Raw genomic sequence first — 15127 nt, 5'->3', positions numbered from 1 at the left:
GTTTTTGTTGCATCTCAGTGTCCTTGGGAATTATGGGAGCCCCGAGATTTGTGGGAGCCTGACTCTGGGCCTTTTCCTTATCTTTCCCTTCATAGCCCTATCTGTCCCTAACTCAGGGACAATATTGAATATACTGCTTATGAGAATTGACATATGTGTGTACTATATATATGTTTCAGAGTATTTTAATTCAAGTTGCAGACATTCTAATATTTCCTTTGTAAATATTTCAGTATGTATCTCCAGCACTGTGGTTCTCAAGTGTGGTCTAAGGACTCTGAGGACAGCTGACACCTAAGACCCTTTTAAAGGTCTAGGAAATCCTCCTTTTTCCAGGTACATATCTCCAAAAGGTTGGGGTTTTTTTTGTATACTTCGACCAAAACAATCATATCACAATGCAGAAGCAAACTGTCTTGTATAAGGCAGACATTAAAGAGATTTTCAAATATATAAAACATTTCAAAATTATTTTTTTATTTTGGAAAACAGTTATTTTAATAAAATATGTTAAGTAGTCACTTACTATTATTTTTTATGAATTAATAAATGTTTTTAGCTATTTTCAGTTTTGATTTCCAAAACAGTAAATATTGATAGATCTGTAAACTATATAAGCAAAAGTTCTTTAGGGTCTAAAAAATATTCATAGTATCTTTTTACCATGTGCATATAATTTTATTTTAAAATGTATCATAAGGGATCCCTGGGTGGCGCAGCGGTTTGGCGCCTGCCTTTGGCCCAGGGCGCGATCCTGGAGACCTGGGATCGAATCCCACGTCGGGCTCCCGGTGCATGGAGCCTGCTTCTCCCTCTGCCTGTGTCTCTGCCTCTCTCTCTCTCATTGTGTGCCTATCATAAATAAATAAAAAAAAAAATTAAAAAAAAAAGTAAAATGTATCATAAAAATAACTGTCAGAATTTCATTTTATTTTAAATATTTATTTATTTATTTATTTGAGAGAGAGAGAGAGAGAGTACAAAAGGGAGAGGGAGAAGCCGACTCCCTGTTGAGCAGAGAGCCCAAGACCCCTAGATTATGACCTAAGCAGAAGCCAGATGCTTAAGTGACTGAGCCACCCAGGCTCTCCTAACTGTCAGAATTTTAAAAAGAAGCACTAGTACACTTACTTTGAGCACATGTTTGCAAAACTTGCCAAAAGAAGGAGAATTCTTTAACTACTCCAGCTAGGGCAGCCCGGGTGGCACAGCGGTTTAGCGCCACCTTCAGCCCAGGGAGTGATCCTGGAGACCCGGGATCAAGTCCCACGTCGGGCTCCCTGCATGGAGCCTGCTTCTCTCTGCCTCTCTCTCTCATGAATAAATAAATAAAATCTTTAAAAAATAAAAATAAAAAAATAAACTACTCCAGCTATGCACGGAAAGCAACTTACACAGAATGATTCTAGTGATTAAGTTTACCGACGCTACTTTTTGAAACTCTAAACCTATAGTAGCTTTTGGTTTTTAACATTTTGTTTTTAAAAAATTATAGATTCACAGGAAATTGCAAAAGTGGTACATAGAGGCCCAAGTACCTGCCACCAAGCTTCTCCAAATTGTGATATCTTATATAATTTTTTTTTAAAGATTTTATTTATTTATTCATGATAGTCACAGAGAGAGAGAGAGAGAGGCAGAGACACAGGCAGAGGGAGAAGCAGGCTCCATGCACCGGGAGCCCGATGTGGGACTCGATCCCAGGTCTCCAGGATCGCGCCCTGGGCCAAAGGCAGGCGCCAAACCGCTGCGCCACCCAGGGATCCCTTTTTTTTTTTTTTTTTTAAGATTTTATGATATCTTATATAATTATAGTAAAATATAAAATCCAGGGAATTGATATTGGTATAATATTGTTGTGCCAAAGATTGCGAATCCGGGAAACCACGAAGGAGCCGACACCGATGCAAACACACGAGGGTTTATTTACAAGCTGGAGCTTGGGTCCAAGTGCACCCGACACAGCGGAGCAGGGACTTGGACCCCGAGACTAAGAGGCGTAGCAGCTTTATAGGGGCCAGTGGCCCATGGGATACGCAGAAAGTTGCACAGTCATGTCGGTCCACACCCAGGTGGCTGATTGAATTACACCTTACCCTATAGTATCCATTTGAGCTGGCCTATTACTTTGGTCAGAATAGGCGCGCAGTTTTGGCGGGCACAAAGCAGGGTTACATTGTTATGAGCCGATTTCTGATTAGGGTGTGCCCAGCGGCTTGACTAGGGTGGGGCAGCGCCTTAAGCAATAAGCAGGTTATGTGGGGGTCATACAGGAGGTGGCGGGTGTAGCACAAAATGGAATCAGTCCTGCTCTGCTTGTCCAGGGGTAGGGGATTTTTGTTAAATTTCCTGGGTCCCACAATATTGTTCACTGGACCATAGGCTTTATTCAGTTTTCATCATTTTTATATGCATTTATTTCTGTGTGTATACAGTTCTATACAGTTTTATCCTGTGTATACATTGGTGTAACCACCACAGTCAAGATATAAAACTGTTCTATTAGAAGTGCTCCCTTTTGATACCCCTTTATATTCACACCCTCTGCTCCATCCTTATGCTCTGACAATCTATTCTCAATCTCTTGGGCATTTCAAGAATGTTATGTAAATGGAATCCAATAATACATAGCCTTTGGGAATTGACTTTTTTCACTAATTGAAATGCTCTTGATTAAAAATACACCTGCCCTACGACCCAGCAATTGCACTGTTGGGGATTTACCCCAAAGATACAAATGCAATGAAACGCCGGGACACCTGCACCCCGATGTTTCTAGCAGCAATGGCCACGATAGCCAAACTGTGGAAGGAGCCTCGGTGTCCAACGAAAGATGAATGGATAAAGAAGATGTGGTTTATGTATACAATGGAATATTACTCAGCTATTAGAAATGACAAATACCCACCATTTGCTTCAACGTGGATGGAACTCGAGGGTATTATGCTGAGTGAAGTAAGTCAGTCGGAGAAGGACAAACATTATATGTTCTCATTCATTTGGGGAATATAAATAATAGTGAAAGGGAAAATAAGGGAAGGGAGAAGAAATGTGTGGGAAATATCAGAAAGGGAGACAGAACATAAAGACTGCTAACTCTGGGAAACGAACTAGGGGTGGTAGAAGGGGAGGAGGGCGGGGGGTGGGAGTGAATGGGTGACGGGCACTGGGTGTTATTCTGTATGATAGTAAATTGAACACCAATAAAAAAATAAATTTAAAAAAAAAAAAAAGAACAAGAAAAAAAAAAAATGAAATGCTCTTGAGGTCCATCTGGGGATGCTGTGTGTATCAATAGCTTGTTCCTTTTTATTGTTGAGTAGTATTCCATTGCATAGATGTACAATGTACCAGATTTGTTTATCCAGTCACTAGCAGAAGGACATTTGGGTTGTTTCCTGATTTTGCTGTTATGAATAAAGCTGCTATGAATATCTACATATGGGTTTTTGTGTGAATATGTTTGCATTTCTCTTGGATAAATGCCCAAGAATGCACTTGTGGGGTTACATGGTAAGTAAATGTTTAGTTTTGCAAGAAACTGCCAGAATGATTTCAAGAGCCTTACCATTTTACATTTCCAACTTAATTGTATGAAAGTTTCCATTTTCTAGATCCTTGCTAACATTTGATATTACCATTTTATATTTTAGTTGTTCTATTGGGTGTATAATGGTAGCTTATTATGGTTTTAATTTACATTTCTCTAATGAGTAATGATGTTGAACATCTTTTCTTGTCTGTTTTGCATCTGTATCCTCTCTTTGGTGCATTCTGTTAATGTCTTTTGCTTATTTTCAAATTGAATCATCTGGTTGTTTTACACTTCAGTTCTGAGAGTTCTTTATATATTCTGAATACCAATTATTTGTCAGATATGTGGTTTGCAATTATTTTCTCCCAGTCTGTAGCTTGTGCTTTCATCCTCTTAACAGCATCTGTTACAGCACAAGCAAGAGTTTTTAATTTTGGTGAAATCCAGTTTATTTTTTTTTTTTAATTTTTTTTTTTATTTATTCATGATAGGCACACAGTGAGAGAGAGAGAGAGGCAGAGACACAGGCAGAGGGAGAAGCAGGCTCCATGCACCGGGAGCCTGACGTGGGATTCGATCCCGGATCTCCAGGATCGCGCCCTGGGCCAAAGGCAGGCGCCAAACCGCTGCGCCACCCAGGGATCCCCTGAAATCCAGTTTATAATGCCTTTTCCTTTATGGATGTCATGTGTTTTGTTGTCTTGTCTAAAAACGTTTTGGCAAGATCTAAGTCCCAAAGACTTTCTCTTATTTTTTCTGCTAAAAGTTTCGAGTTTTACATTTTACACTGAAGTCCATGACTCATTTTCTTTTTTTTTTAAATAAATTTATTTTTTATTGGTGTTCAATTTACCAACATACAGAATAACACCCAGGGCTCATCCCGTCAAGTGTCCCCCTCAGTGCCCGTCAACCATTCCCCCCCACCCCCCGCCCTCCTCCCCTTCCACCACCCCTAGTTCGTTTCCCAGAGTTAGGAGTCTTTATGTTCTGTCTCCCTTTCTGATATTTCCCACACATTTCTTCTCCCTTCCCTTATATTCCCTTTCACTATTGTTTATATTCCCCAAATGAATGAGAACATACACTGTTTGTCCTTCTCCGATTGACTTACTTCACTCAGCATAATACCCTCCAGTTCCATCCACGTTGAAGCAAATGGTGGGTATTTTTCAATTAATTTTTCTATCTGGGGCAGCCCGGGTGGCTCAGTGGTTTGGCGCCACCTTCAGCCCAGGGCGTGATCCTGGAGACCCGGGATCGAGTTCCACGTCTGGCTCCCTGCATGGAGCCTTCTTCTCCCTCTGCCTTTGTTTTTTTTTTTTTTTTTTTTAACAAATATTTTTTTTGTAATTTTTATTTATTTATGATAGTCACAGAGAGAGAGAGAGGCGCAGAGACACAGGCAGAGGGAGAAGCAGGCTCCATGCACCGGGAGCCCGATGTGGGATTCGATCCCGGGTCTCCAGGATCGCGCCCTGGGCCAAAGGTAGGCGCCAAACCGCTGCGCCACCCAGGGATCCCTCCCTCTGCCTTTGTCTGTGCCTCTCTCTCTCTAGGTCTTCCATGAATAAATAAATAAAATCTTTAAAAAAATTTTTTTTTTTTCTATCTGGTATGAGGTTCAAGTTGAAGTTCATTTTGTTGTTGTTGATGGATGTTCAGTTGTTCAAGCACCGTTTTTTGAAAAAAACTATTCTTTTGAATTTTTTTTACAGAATTCTTTTTACAAGAATCTTTCTTGATTCTTAGTGAATATTTTTTTACACCTTTGTCAAAAATTAGTGGAGGGGCTCCTGGATGGTTCAGTCAGAAGAGCATGTGACTCTTGGTCTCAAGGTCATGAGTTCGAGCCCCATGTTAGATGTAGTGATTACTAAAAAATAAACTTAAAAAATCAGTTGGACATATTTGTATTGGTCTTTTTCTGGGTCCTCTGTTTTCTCTGATCTATTTCTGTCATTCCTGTAATATCACATTGTCTCAATCTACTGCAGCTATATAAGTCTTATCATTGAATAGAGTGATTCTCCCCCGTTTGTTCTTCTTTCCCAAAATTGTTTTAGTTATCATAGTTACTTTGATTTTCCTCATAAATTTTAGAATAAGCTTGTCTACATCTATGAAAAAAATCTTGCTGATATTTTAATAGTAATTGTGTTAAACCTATAGATTACTTTGGAGAGAATTGACATCTTTACTATGAGCATTCCAATGAATGAACATTGCATATCTCTCCATTCAATTAGATATTTGCTTGCTTGCTTTCATAAGTGTTTTACAGGAAGGGATATACCTATGAAATGAGACAACTGGTAGATTTTCAGTGGCTTCACTGTGCTCTGCTGACTATAGTCTCAGTTGCCTCATTTGTGGTGAGAACACCCTCATAAGATTATTGTGAAGATTTAAAGAGGCACCACAGGGGCAGCTGGGTGGCTCAGTTGGTAAAGCATCTGCCCTCAGTTCAGCTCTTGATCTCAGAGTCCTGGGATCGAGTCCCATATTGGCTCTCTGCCTGACAAGGAGTCTGCTTCTCCCTCTCCCTCTGCCTCTGTACTCTCCCCTACTCCTCTCAAAAAAATAAATAAAATCTTAAAAAAAAAATAAAGGGACACTACAGGTCTGAGTCCTGCCTCTGACATGTTTACGTCCCTCCTTAATGTTTTCCTGTTTAGCTTTTAGGCCTCTTAAGTCTCATCTGTAAACCTACATGTGATAATAGTAACACTGACTTCCAAGGGGTTGTTCCTTTTTTAAAAAATATTTTATTTATTTATTTGACAGGGAGAGAGAGCACAAGCAGGGGGAGCAGCAGGCTGAGGGAGATGCAGGATCCCTGGGGAGCAGAGGGCAAACTGGAGGCTTGATTCCAGGACATGCGGATCATGACCTGAGCCAAAAGCAGATGCTTAACTCACTAAGTCACCAAGGCACTCCACTAAGGTGTTGTTCTGAGCAAATGATGTAAGAATTTAAGTAAAGCAGCAAGGAGGTTGCCTGACACAGGGTAGAAGCACCATAAACAATAGTTATATTCATGTTATTAAATAAATATAGTACAGTAAAACTGTAATTTCTTCCTTTCTCTGAGAGAAATTGTCAATAGAAATTAAGGAGCTAGGGATGCCTGGGTGGCTCAGTGATAGAGTGTCTGCCTTTGGCTCAGGGCGTGATCCTGGGGTCCTGGGATCGAGTCCCACATCAGGCTCCCTGCAAGGAGTCTGCTTCTCTCTCTACCTATGTCTCTGCCTCTCTCTCTCTCTGTGTGTCTCTCATGAATAAATAAATAAAATCTTTAAAAAAAAGAAATTAAGGAGCTAGTCCAAAGACCTAGCACAAAATAGGTAGCAGGATCTTGCTGAGGGTTCAGGACAGTGAAGGAAGTTGATCTTAACACAGCATGTAACATGAAAGAGAATGTCAGAATCAATATTAACTTAATGATTTTTATTAAAAGAAAAGAACAGGAGCATATATGTTTGTGTTTGTGTAAAAGCAGATCTGGAAGAACAGATATCAGATCACTACAGGAAGTTGGGGAAACTTTCACTTTCACTTTATCCCCTTCTGTGTATGAAAGCTGTTTCATTTTAATTGAGCATATGCTATGCTAAACAATGTTAAAATAAATTATTTTTTTAAAGGCCAACCAATAAAAAATTAACATATCATATCAGCAAATTATACAAAAATATTTCAGGACAGTTTCACTCAGACTTCTCTTCCATTCAGCCTCCTACCTGGCCCCTGGGCTTCCTCACTTCCTTGGCTTAGCAGTTCCATCCTCCAGAGTTCCTCTAGCAGTTAGTCTTCTGCAGAGAAGTTTAGCTATCTTCCTCTAGACCCAGGCCATCTCAACTCCATCCAGACAGCCTCACTCATTTTCTTAGCTAAGCAGGCATCCCTGCAACTGTGTTCCTAATGCAAAGATAGTTCCTGTTCTGAAAGGAATTTGGTGAATCTCACTTAGAGATTGATTGATTGATTGATTGATTGATTTTAGAAAGAGAGAGCATGAGCAGTGGGGAGGCACAGTGGAAGAGTGAGAGAGAGAATTTCAAGCAGATTGTACACTGAGTGCAGGTCCAGTGCAGGGCCTGTCACGGGGCCCAACACAGGGCTCAATGTGGGGCTTGATCCCATGACCTGAGCCAAAACCAAGAATTCAGTGTTCAACTGACTGAGCCACCTAGGCACCTCTCACTTAGAGGTTTCTTTTTAAAGATTTTATTTATTTATTCATGAGAGACAGAGAGAGAGGCAGAGACACAGGCAGAGGGAGAAGCAGGCTCCATGCAGGGAGACCGACGTTGGACCCCATCCCGGGTCTCCAGGATCAGGCCCCTGGGCTGAAGGTGGCGCTAAACCGCTGAGCCACCCGGGCTGCCCTACTTAGAGGTTTTTATTGTCTCCTTCACCTGGGTGGTAAAGTAGTCTAAGGCTATGGAGTTTAATGAAATTCCTTGTGAAGAGGCTGAAATGAAGGGCCTACATAATCCCATCTACAAGGCTGTTTAGAGTTTAGAGAGGTGTTTGGTGTAGTTATGATGGTCATCCATGGCCCACACTTACAATGCACCAAGGTACTCTTTTAAAGACTTTGCAGCAAAAAAAAAAAAAGAAAATAAAAAAATAAAGACTTTGCAAGTCTTGAGGTGCCTGAGTTGCACAGTCGGTTAAGCTTCTGACTTGGTTTTGGCTCACATCCTTTGTTCAGGGTCTTGAGATCAAGCCCTGTGTGGCTCTATACTCAGCATGGAGTGTGCTTAAGAATATTGCTGCTCCTCCTTAACTGCCTGCCCCCTAAAATAAATAAATAAATAAATAAATAAATAAATAAATAAATAAATAAATAAATAAATCTTTTACCTCTCCACAGGCAAACTGACTATCTACTTTTATACGAAGTGCAGTATTCGTTCAGATTGGAATCATAATATCACTGCTTGAAGAGCTCCCAAAAGCTGGACTGAGGAACATGGCTTAGCTGGTACAGTGTAGCAACACGTGATGCTTGAAACAAATTTGTGATTATCTTATTTTTTATCAATATGTTATTGAAAGTAGTTTTATCCTTATAAAAGGAGGATTTACGATAGCCCAACAAAGAAAGGAGTGATGTAGTCTCATTCCAGAAAAAGTGAGATTAGCTTTTTTTCAATTGGGTACTGATATGGGAAACAAAGGTGAAAGAAAAAGGTAAATTTCCTTATTGCTTACAGCCCATCAACAAATCAGAGTGGCCTTCCTCTAGTAACTCAGCTGTCTCAATGTTAATGCTTTGCTAAGGGCAAAAAGCAATCTTAGCCCGATCCCCAATGATCCTAAAAGTCTACTTTAACATATAAAAATTCTTTTGGAAACTTCCTTTGGGGATCCCCAGGTGGCTCAGTGGTTTAGCACCTGCCTTTGGCCCAGGGTGCGATCCTGGAGTCCCGGGATCGAGTCCCATGTCGGGCTCCCGGCATGGAGCCTGCTTCTCCCTCTGCCTGTGTCTCTACCTCTCTCTCTCTCTCTCTCTCTCTCTCTCTCTGTCTATCATGAATAAATAAATAAATAAAATCTTTTAAAAAAAGGAAACTTCCTTTTTCTCTATCCCCCCCCCCCAGAAACATGTTGACAATCATTCCCCAAGTATTTGGTATATACATCTGAAGGATCTCAAGACTAGGGTTTTACTGGACAGTAATAAATGACTTTTTCCTAATAGCTAGCCCCCTCAAAGACCTAGAAACCTTGCCTCCAAAATTCCTTAGAGACTTGTGCTGTCCCTAACCTCCTCCCAACCTGAAAGTATATAATCAGCCACTTGTCATGACCCCAGTGCAGCTCTTTCTGTCCATGGGTCCAGTCTTTGTGCTTTAATAAAACCACCTTTTTGCGTGGAAGATGTCTTAAGAATTCTTTCTTGTCCGTAGGCTCCCAACTCCAACATTTTCTATATAAAGTACCTCAAGATATCTCAAGATATAGTATTCAGCTAGGGTGAAGGTAAGTGTTTCATTTGTGAATCTGGAAGTTTACAGAAGTCTATGTCCATCTTGAGACTAAATTCTGTTGTATACATAAACCACATCTTCTTTATCCATTCATCTTTCGTTGGTTTATGTATACAATGGAATATTACTCAGCTATTAGAAATGACAAATACCCACCATTTGCTTCAACGTGGATGGAACTGGAGGGTATTATGCTGAGTGAAGTAAGTCAGTCGGAGAAGGACAAACATTATATGTTCTCATTCATTTGGGGAATATAAATAATAGTGAAAGGGAAAATAAGGGAAGGGAGAAGAAATGTGTGGGAAATATCAGAAAGGGAGACAGAACGTAAAGACTGCTAACTCTGGGAAACGAACTAGGGGTGGTAGAAGGGGAGGAGGGCGGGGGGTGGGAGTGAATGGGTGACGGGCACTGGGTATTATTCTGTATGTTAGTAAATTGAACACCAATAAAAAAAAAAATAGAAGAAAAAAAAAAAAAAAAAAAAAAAAAAAAGAGACTAAATTCTGCCATGAGTCTTCAGCCAGAAAAGTGCCTGCATTTGCTGGAAATGAATAAACATGTAAAACTGGATGATAACAAGAAATCTGCTTTCCAGCCAAGTTTGTGGAATGCACCTCAAACAGTACTCAAAAGCAAATTTAAAGCCAAAGTGCATATATTTAAAATGAAGAAAGACTGAAAATATATGCCGAAATGTCTAATATAATACTCTAGGTAGAGTAGAAGAGAGGATGTAATAAAGATAAAAGTAGATATCAGTGAAGTAGAAAACAGAAGAAACAATAGAAGAGTCAGCTGAACCAAATGTGAATTTGTCCAAAGGACCAGTAAATAAACCTCTGGAATAATTGACTCAGAATAAAAAGAAATGCATGAATAAAATAAATTGAATATGTCCTAAATGCCACTGCATTATACACTACAAAATGGTTGAAATGGTGAATTTCACATTATATAATTTTACCCTGACAAAAAAGTATTTGGAATGAAAAAGAGGAGATATGACTATGAATACAGTACAGAAGAATTATACCACTTGATATGATGTCTAGTAATTGATTTAAAGTACCCTATTAAGGGGTGCCTGGCTGACTCAGTTGGTGGAGCATGCAACTCTTGATCTCAGGGCTGTGAGTTCAAGCACCACATTTGGTATAGAAATTACTTAAAATCTTGAAAGAAAGATGAATGATAAAGAAGATGTGGATATATATCCACACACAATGGAATATAACTCAGCCATTAGAAATGACAAATACCCACCATTTGCTTCAACGTGGTTGAAACTGGAGGGTATTATGTTGAGTGAAGTAAGTCAATCGGAGAAGGACAAACATTATATGGTTTACTCATACGGGGAATATAAAAAATAGTGAAAGGGATTATAGGAGAAAGGAGAGAAAATAAGTGGGAAAAATCAAAGAGGGAGACAAACCATGAAAGACTCCTAACTCTGGGAATTGAAGAGGGGGTAGTGGAAGGGGAGGTAGGCGGGGGGATGGGGTGACTGGGTGATGGGCACTAAGGGGGTCAGTTGATGGGATGAGCACTGGGTGTTATACTATATGTTGGCAAATCAAACTCCAATAAAAAAGAAAAAGAAGAAAGAAAGAAAGAAAGAAAGAAAGAAAGAAAGAAAGAAAGAAAGAAAGAAAGAAAGAAAAGAAAGAAAGATTAAACCTAAAGCCAGTTCTCTGGAGAGGTGGATTAAAGACTGATTCACTTGGAAAAAAAAAAAGTGAAAGAAAGTGGGGCACCTGGATGGCTCAGTTGGTCAAGTGTCTGCCTGTGGCTCAGGTCATGATCTCAAGGTCCTGGGATCAAGCCCCACATCTGGTTCCTTGCTCAGTGGGGAGCCTGCTTCTCCTTCTGCCCCTACTTCTCCCCCTACTTGGGCTCTCTCTCTCTGTCAAGTAAAGAAATAAAAAAATTTAAGTCAAAAATAATCTTGAAAGAAAGAAAGAACCCTATTAAAAATGTGTGGAGGATTATAGATGAAACAAGGTATGAAAAGTGTTGATAATTCCTGAAGCTGGGTGATGGGAACAAGGGAGTTTATTAAACCATTCTCTATATTTTTGTGTTTTGGAAAGTTCCATTTAAAAAGTTAAGAAAAAAACCCTAAATTATTTGAAAATTTAAGTAATTTGGTGATTTCTTAGAGCTGAATTAATCTCTAAATATTACGTATTAAAGTCTAGGGGTGCCTGGGTAGTTCTGTTGGTGGAGTATGCACCTCTTCATCTTGGGGTTGTGAGTTTGAACCCCATGTTGGGTGTAGAGATGACTTAAAAAGCATAAAATCTAAAAAACAAAAATAAAGTCTAGTAGTTTAGAGTCAAAGAGTAATAGAATATTAAGACATGAAGAAGGGCCCTAAATGTGAGCCAGTGCTACCAAGTAGGTCACATCATGGGCCAACTTCGCTTCTGGTTCCTGTGGAACATAGTCCTTCTTTCAGCAACTTTACTTCTAGGAATGTATCCTAGAAGTCCATGTGACTAAGTAATTAGTCACATGTCCCAACCTGTATGTGACTGAGCATGTTCTTCTCAGCAGGCTTATAATAGTGAAACATCAGAAACATGAATATACATATGCTGGTTTAACAAACTATGATTATAAGCAAATTACTGAATATAATACAGATATGAAAAACAATGTATTTAAACATCTTGGACCTCAGTTTCTTCATTTGTAAATGGGAAGAGCCAAAGGAATAGAGAAAGAAGAGGTTGTACTTTTCAGCTAGTTTTATGAGTTCAGCAAATCCTTGATACCAACATCTAACAAGGACATTAAAAAAAGGAAAATTACAGGCTAATATCTCTTATGGACATAGATACAAAAATCCTAAACAAAATATTAGCAAATTGAATCCAGCAATACATAACAATTAAAATCAGGACCAAATCCAGGGATGACTGGTTGTTTTATTATTAGAAAACTAAACAATGTAATTAAACATATTAAGAGATAAAAAATATGATAATCTTAATAGGTACAGAAAAGGTATTCAGTACCATTCAACATCCATTGAAGATTTTAAAAACTTTCAGTAAATTAGCAATGGAAACGAATATCTTTAATCTGATAAATGGTATTCCAAAAACCTGTAGCCAGGGTCATGCTTAATGTTAAATTGTTGAAAGTAGTCCTCTTGAGTTCAGAAATAAGACAAGGATGTTCCTCCTCACTACTTTTGTACTCTGGGTTCTACCTGGGCAGTGCAGTAAGGCGAGAAAAAGAAATAAAGTGAATATGGATTGGAAAAGCAGTAAAACTATTATTATTTGCAATTGATAGGATTGTGAATGCAGAAAGTTCTAAAGAAGCTACAGATAAAAATTTACAAGTATTAAGGGAGATTAGTAAATCAGTATACAAAAGCAACATCAAAATATCAATTATATTTTTATTTGCCCTAAATAAGGACCTAGGAAATGAAATTCAAGCAAATAATACATTTACAGAAGCATACAAAATCAACCTTGAACTACATTTAATAAAAAATGTGGGATCCCTAGGTGGCTCAGCGGTTGAGCATCTGCCTTCAGCTCAGGGCATGATCCTGGAGTCCCAGGATTGAGTCCCACATCAGGCTTCCTGCATGGAGCCTGCTTCTCCCTCTGCCTGTGTCTCTGCCTCTCTCTCTCTCTCTGTGTCTTTCATGAATACATAAAATCTTAAAGTAAAAAAAATTCATAAAAAAATGTGTAAAACCTTAAGTGAAAGTTATAAATCTTTACTGACTATACCAAGTATTTGTGACTATGTGGAGCAACAGGAACTCTTAAACACTGATGTTGGAAGTGGCAGTTGGTACAACTTTGATAGGCAGTTTAGTAGACTCCAGTAAAATTGAAAGTACACATACTCTATGAGCCAGATTCCACTCCTAGGTGTGGGGCGATCTGATCTGATGGAGGCTGTCAGTGCTGGCAGTGAAAGAGTTCACCCAAGGCAGAACAAAAGAGATAGAAGTTTATCGAATACATGGAATACAAGATGACAAGATGGAGAGGGAAGTATAACAAAGAAGAGACTGCAATGAGGCTGTGGGGAGGGGCCACAATTATAGGGTAGCATAAGCAAGTATGGGAACTTACGGAATTTTCCCTTATTTGGTAATATTAGAAACTGTGCCTGGTTGTGATTGGTCAGTTAGGGCCTATGGCTATTTCAAGGTGGGTTACTTAGTGAGCCTGTATGTATTCATCTCCTTCCTGGTCGCTGCCTTGGGGCCTTTTGCCTTGCTCAAGTTTCCATTGCTCAAACCTGTTGCCTTAAAGTGGCCTCTACACTAGGTATATACCCTACATGTGCATGTGTACACCAGAAGACAGAAAAAAGATAAGAACATTTTTCATAATTGCCCCCAAACTGGAAACAACCCACATGTCCATCAGCAGTGGAATGGATACTTTCTTGCTACTGCTACATGCAAAAAAAGTTGAATCTCAGAAACCTAATCATAAGGAGATGCAGGATACATACATTATAGTTCTATTTATGAAAAGTTCTAAAACAATAGTGGTTAGGGATTCACATATGAATAGCAAAGCCCTAAAGAAAAGTAAGATAATAATAGCCATAACTGTCATGAGAGTAGTTTGATGTTCTGGGACTTGGGGATTTCAGGAGTATTGGCACTATTCTATTTTTTTTTTTTATCTCGGTGGTGGTTTCTTTTATAGCAATTTGTTAAGCTGTATATTTACATTTTATGCATTTTCTGTTCTTCCCCCTTAAGTAAGAATGTTTTAGAATCTGGAGATAATATTAGGATCTATCTCAGAGTATTATGAGAATGAGATGAAGCCATGTAGAACCCTTAGAATATGCCTGGTCAGCACTCCGGAGAGCAGCTCTCATACGCCGACTCCTGCCACCCAGGGCCATTCCTCAGGGACCTCACCAATGTCTTCTGGTGTCCAGTCAGGGACACCCATCACCAATGATCTCTTCAGCCAAGCCCTCCAGCATGCCCTGCAGGCCTCTGGGCAGCCTTCAGAGCCAGTGGCAGCCTCAGCTGCAGCAGCTGTGTGACATGGGCATCCAGGACAATGAGCTGAGCCTGCGGGCCCTGCAGGCCACCAGCGGCGACATCCAAGCAGCGCTGGAGCTCATCTTTGCCGGAGGAGCCCCATGAACTCCTGCTCCTTGTCACCCCCCAGCAAACTGCCGAGGTGGCTGACCAAGGGAGGCACTCCTGAAGGTGCCCCGTCTCCCCTCTCCTCAATACATCTGATGCTTGAAAAAAAAAAAAAAAACTTTAACAAATTGTTAGCTATCGAAGCATAATAGAATGTTGCTATTATTGCAGTTTTTCTAATTTATTGCCAGGACTTCTCAGCTTGCTCTCTTTCATTTCTGTTAATTTTGTCTTCTGAGTCATTGGTGTTTCCTTTATCACTTCTTTCATCATTCTTAACCTCAGAAAGTTAAATCTCGCTCCAATCAAGAGATCTATTATTTATTTTCTTGCAGTTTAAAAAGGGGTTGCTTTTGAACATTTGATTCTTTTTCATTCCTTTCATAAGAGAAAAATATATCATTTCAGAATTAGTACACTTTTGCATAA

The sequence above is a fragment of the Canis lupus genome, chromosome X (assembly GCF_011100685.1).
Source record: "Canis lupus familiaris isolate Mischka breed German Shepherd chromosome X, alternate assembly UU_Cfam_GSD_1.0, whole genome shotgun sequence".
NCBI classification, from domain to species: Eukaryota; Metazoa; Chordata; class Mammalia; order Carnivora; family Canidae; genus Canis; species Canis lupus.
The sequence above is the reverse complement of the archived record's forward strand: the minus strand, read 5'-3'. Positions refer to the sequence as shown.